Source organism: Cebus imitator, unplaced genomic scaffold (genome assembly GCF_001604975.1).
Source record: "Cebus imitator isolate Cc_AM_T3 unplaced genomic scaffold, Cebus_imitator-1.0 Scaffold270, whole genome shotgun sequence".
In the NCBI taxonomy this organism is placed as follows: Eukaryota; Metazoa; Chordata; class Mammalia; order Primates; family Cebidae; genus Cebus; species Cebus imitator.
Genome location: NW_016107585.1, coordinates 2,757,886 through 2,763,238, shown reverse-complemented (window position 1 = coordinate 2,763,238; position 5,353 = coordinate 2,757,886). Strand labels below are relative to the sequence as shown.

The 5,353-nt window shown below is 43.8% G+C and overlaps 1 long non-coding RNA gene across 1 annotated transcript in view; it reads left to right on the top strand.

The window, feature by feature from the left end:
* Window positions 1-416: 416 nt before the first annotated feature.
* The window catches only part of LOC119467257, a 12,761-nt gene continuing 7,824 nt past the window's right edge, over window positions 417-5,353 (top strand). Inside the window, exon 1 of the long non-coding RNA XR_005195796.1 lies at window positions 417-662. This is a non-coding gene — a long non-coding RNA (uncharacterized LOC119467257). The remainder of the gene's footprint in view (window positions 663-5,353) is intronic.

Genomic DNA, 5,353 nt, shown 5'->3' with positions numbered 1-5,353 from the left:
TCCAAAGCTGCATTTCTGGATTCTGGCAGCTGGGACCAGATCCTGCTCTTATTGGTATGGTTTAAGCACTTCTTCAATGAGCACTTATCAAACGCCTGGATACTGTGTACTCAGTGTCTGAGTGGCAGTGAAAGATAACCACAAATACGTCAGAAGCAGTTGTAGCCACTGCTGCCCTGGACTCGGGCATAGAATCGGACCTGGGTTTGATTTGATGATTTGCAGGACCACACTACTGGTTGGATAGCCTTAGTGAAGCAGTTAACGGCTCCATGCCCTAGTTTTCTGGTCTGCAAAACCGAGATAAAAATAGGCGAGGGTGGTGGGATTTAAATGAGATAAGGTGCACATTGCTAAGCACAGTGGCTGCACATGGAAGGCACTCAAATAAATATTCGTGCAATGTTTTGAGAAGTAGAAAGTGCCAGGCACGTAGGAGTTCAGGAGACAGTCACGGTACTCCTTTACAGACAGAAGTCATGCGGAACAAGAGGGACGGTGCTTTCCCGTGTACCGTGCTTGGGGATACTCACACAGACAGTTACAGCATGTGGCATGGCAGGGAAAGGAGGAAATGACTTCTGTTAATCATTCCTTCAGCTTCTCCCGCCCTTCCTGTGCACCCTGTCTGTTTCCCTTTCCAATTCTCACTGTGACTCAAGGTGGGTGGCTGCAGAGAGATATTGGGACCTCTTATCAGGAAAAATATGTTCTGTAAGGTGGCATAATTTATGTTTTAAGTCGATCTTTATTATAGCGGCCGCCCTCCTCTTTACCTAGGTGGGATAGGCACAGGAAAAAGGAATGGGGTTAAGTGGATAAGTGACTAAGGTGTCAAATTGGAGTTGTGTGGATCATAGATCTCAGAGCTGAAGATCATCTGGATGGACTCCCTCGTTAATGAAGAAGCAGTGAGAAACTGTGAAAGGCAAAATGACATCAAGTTTCAGATTCAAGTTGGAGCCATAGTGCTCTATATCACCATAGTTCATTCATCCACTCACACACACTACTCTGGGTGGATACCTAATATACTGCCAGGTAAAAGGTTCTGCCTCAATAGGCAGCAAAAAGGGAAAGGAAATAGAAATCTGGGAAGATTCTCAGGTTCTTTGTGCAGCTTCATGAATGTTGATACCATTTACTGTGATTGCAAGTAGAAGGATAGAAATTGATCTGAGAGGAAGATGGCATGTTTTGAACATGTGTTTCATGTGCCTGTAGTGAAGACCTCCAGGTGAAGACCTCCAGGAAGAATTAGGAACATGAGTTCCAAGCACAGGAGAGAGGCCTGGAGGTGCCCACTGGGGAACAGTCAACATAAAGATGGTCACTAAAGCCAGGGCTGCGAGGACATCGTGAGGGTAATATCCATGGACCAGGATTATCACTTTGAGTGCTACCACTGTGAGGACTGCCGGATGCAGCTGAGTGGCGAGGAAGGCTGCTGCTGTTTCCCTCTGGATGGGCACTTGCTCTGCCATGGCTGCCACATGCAGCGGCTTGTAAGCATGTCCTTTGATATATTACGCACGTTTTGACTGTATGTGCTATGTATGATTAAGCATGTGTAGTACTATGTATTATTCATGGGGATAAACATTAATGTACTAATTACATAGGGGTGGAGTAATCGTGTATGCTTTTAGAGTACTTTACGGTTATGCCATCAAATAATATATATATTAATTTACTAGTAGTTCAGGGAGTAGTTTAATATAGAATTTCAGCTTTGGGTGTTGATGGTAGAATTGAATATTCTTTCCCTGATTGTCCTGGGGAGTTGGTACGCCTCCTTTTCCAGTCCAGAAGAGCAGGCGGAATGAGAAGATTATGAAAGCATGAAACCCAAACCCTGACAGACACCAGCTCCTAAAGATCAAATAAGAGATCCCGAGGAACAGATGGAGAAATGGAAAGAAAACCAGAAAAAAGTGGCATCAAGCAGTTCACATCAAGACTCTCCACGTTGAAGAAGTGGTCCGGAGTGGGAAATGCCACAGAGATGTCAAGCAAATGAGCACTGGAATGTTTCCATTGTGTTTGACAATGAGGAAGTCATTGATTACTTGTGAGACATTGGTTTTAGTGGGGATGTGAGGACAGAAACCAAATCACACTAGGTTAGATGCAAAATGGAGGCAATGAAGAGGAGAAGAGGTAGTAGGGGGTAGTAGGTATAAATCACTGCTTCAAGAGAGTTGGTTGGGCAGGAAGGGGGAAGTTTCAGTTAAAAGAGGAGGCAGGGAGAGGTTTTTTTTTAAATCATTGTTTTGTTTCATTTGTTTTGTTTTGTTTTTGCAACTATGGGAAACAGACATGCTTATAGGAAAAGAGAAACAGGAGGGTCAGCAAGGTGAAGTAAGTTGGAGCCTCAGTACAATATCCAGAACTACCACAGGGTGAGTGACAGGAGAGGGGATTCTGGGCCCAGATAATCCAAAGGAAGGAATCCTCTTCCTTGGTTCTTTTTTCCTACCATTGGAAAGGAAGAAACGTACATGGGAGGTTTAGAAATGGACTTGGGATGCTCCTTAAGCAAGATTTGTCTGTGTCAGGATCTACCCTGGCAGTAATCCTACCATCAAATGCATTTAATGAGCCTCATTTGCATGTGGAGCTGTGTCCAGTGCTATTCAATTAATGTGAAATGGATACTGTTATTACCATGTCAGTCAGGACTAAGAGTAACAAGTGACTGAAACCCAGCTCTAACCATGGGATCCATGGGTTTACTAAACTGAGTAGACTGGCTTTAGGCCCAGTTAAATTTCAGGTGCTTTAAAGCTATTGTCATGCATAATGCTTTAAAATTATCAGTGTACTTTTCTCTTTTGCCTTTCAAAGCATATGAACTTAGTCTACTCAAGGCATTTATCTGCCTAGGAAGAGATGAAAGTTCTTTCCAGAAAGTATGCAGAGAAAGAAAACATAACACTCAGTTTCTGGCATTCAAAAACAAATTTTGCAGCAAGGCAACAACCATGTAATTCAAGCTATTACCTTGAGAAAATATCCTGTACCTTCCATTACTTTCCTCTTCAGAGGGTCAAGAACTGAGCTTGGTAGACTAAACCTTAGGGTATTATATTCAGAAGGTCTAGACCAGGAGAAAGTAGGGATTATCAGAGGACAGAAGCAGTAGAATAAGACAAGAGGCCTGAGTGGAAAGATTGTATTGGAAACGTAGATTAACCACAAGGGCAGAGTGAGCTCTTTCCCCTACGTCTCCTCCAGAATTATGAGATGAAGAGCTCAGTGTTGGTGGGACAGCAGGAGGCCCTGCTATGGACTTTTCAGGCTGTGCCAGGTCCCTAAGAAGCGTAGACTCTACCCAGACATAGCAACAAGCCTGTAGCCAGCTTGCCAGAGGTGATCATTGTAGTGAGGTGACTCAGTGGTGTGGGCTGCCAAGGAGACCCCTGGGACCAGGGTTGATAGGAAGTCATGGACAGAAGTCAGAGTCTGTAGCAGCAGGAAGAGTGGAGAAGAAGCTAAGCCAGTCAGGGAACAGCTTTGGGAGCACTGCCTCAGATTGCTCCAGATGAACCACAGTCTCCCCATCCACAGACCCCCATATCAGAGGCTTGCAGTGTACCCAGGACAGAAAAAAAGTGGATGTTGTCCCAAAATAAGTACACACAAGGCAGCTATGCTCAAGGGCCAGTACAAGGACAAGAGTTCCCTTCCTCTCAACGCCATGAGGACACAGAAAAGACACACACCACCATACTACCTCCACCTCAATAGGCCCTACAGGGATGATGATCGAAACATTTAAAAATCCTTACAGGCTCAGGCACTGAGGTGTCTAAATGGAGATGCCCTACTATGTCCAGAGTTAACCCTTTAGTTGATGAATTATGAGGAGCAGGGACCTCAGGGCAGAGCCTGTTAACCAACTGCTCCATGCATATTTTAGTATTTTATCAATGAGGGCAGCCATAATGCCATGTACCTGGTTGAATATTGGCCATGCATCCAGATGGAATCTTTATGGAAGAAGAAGGAGAAAGAGGAAGCTATCTGAGAAAATGAGCGTGTGCTCAATGAGGATATTGAATTATTGGATTGAATCAAGATTTAAACCCTAAATAGTGAAGGACCACATTGATTATGGACAAACTAGAGAAATTACATTTTATTGGCACATCCAAGTTGCAGTATGAGTTGAATTTACCATCTGTCTGCTTTCTTTTGTGTTAGTTTCATTCTCAGGCAGAAGCTCCAAGCATCAGTAGTACCAAAGGGCAAGGATATCTTTCTTACTAGTGCCTGCAAAATCCCAGTCAGGCTCCAGTTGGCTCAGCTTTGGTAATGTACCCATCTCTAAACCAAACCCTGATTGGTCAAACCCAGGTCACATGACTATTCCTAGCCTCATGAACTGAAAGTAGAGTGAGGGGTGGCTCCTCTAAAGAAAATCAGGAGGCTGTGGGCAGAAAAATGGGGTAATGGATGTTGGACAGGCAGGCACAACAGAGGTACACCACTATTGCCTTCTGGAGTTTGACTTTCTAAAACATTGAGAAAGCACAGTATCTCCATGGCAGGAAATGAATTGGCACCTGGGCACTTATTCATACATTGATCAGTGTAGATAACTAACTTTGAAAATCATAAAGCAGATTTTTGTCCCCTCTTAAATTTTCTTCCCACAATGATTAAATTAATTTTAATAGTTAGAGTTGGGAAGTATAATCAACTAAATATCTAGTATAGTTTAAAGCTTAGTCCAGTCTATAAATAATTCCGTTTAGAAAATGTTCAGTCTCCCTCTTTATTAATGTGAAGACAACTATTTTACTTTTTCTCTGTGTATTATTTTCTCTTTTTTAAGAAACACCCTCTTGTTGGACATGGTGGCTCATACCTGTAATCTCAGCTACTCGAGAGGCTGAGGCAGGAGGATTGCTTGAGCCCAGGAGTTAGGGGCTGCAGTGAGCTATGATTGCATTACTGCACTCCAGTGACAGAGCAAGACTGTCTCCACAAAAAGAAAAAAATAGAACCAACTTCTCCTAAATCCAAGATAAACTGCACAATTAGTTTATTGCCTATTTTTTAAAAAAGCTTTTTATAGGCTGGGGGCAGTGGCTCATGCCTGTAATCCCAGCACTATGGGAGGCCAAGGCAGGTGGCTCACAAGGCCAGGAGTTCAAGACCATCCTCGCCAACATGGTGAAACCCCGTCTCTACTAAAAATACAAAAATTAGCTGGGTGTGTTGGCGCATGCCTGTAGTCCCAGCTACTCAGGAGGCTGAGGCAGGAGAATCACTTGAACCCAGGAGGCAGAGTTGTAGTGAGCTGACATCACACCACTGCACTCCAGCCTGGGTGACAGAGTGAGAC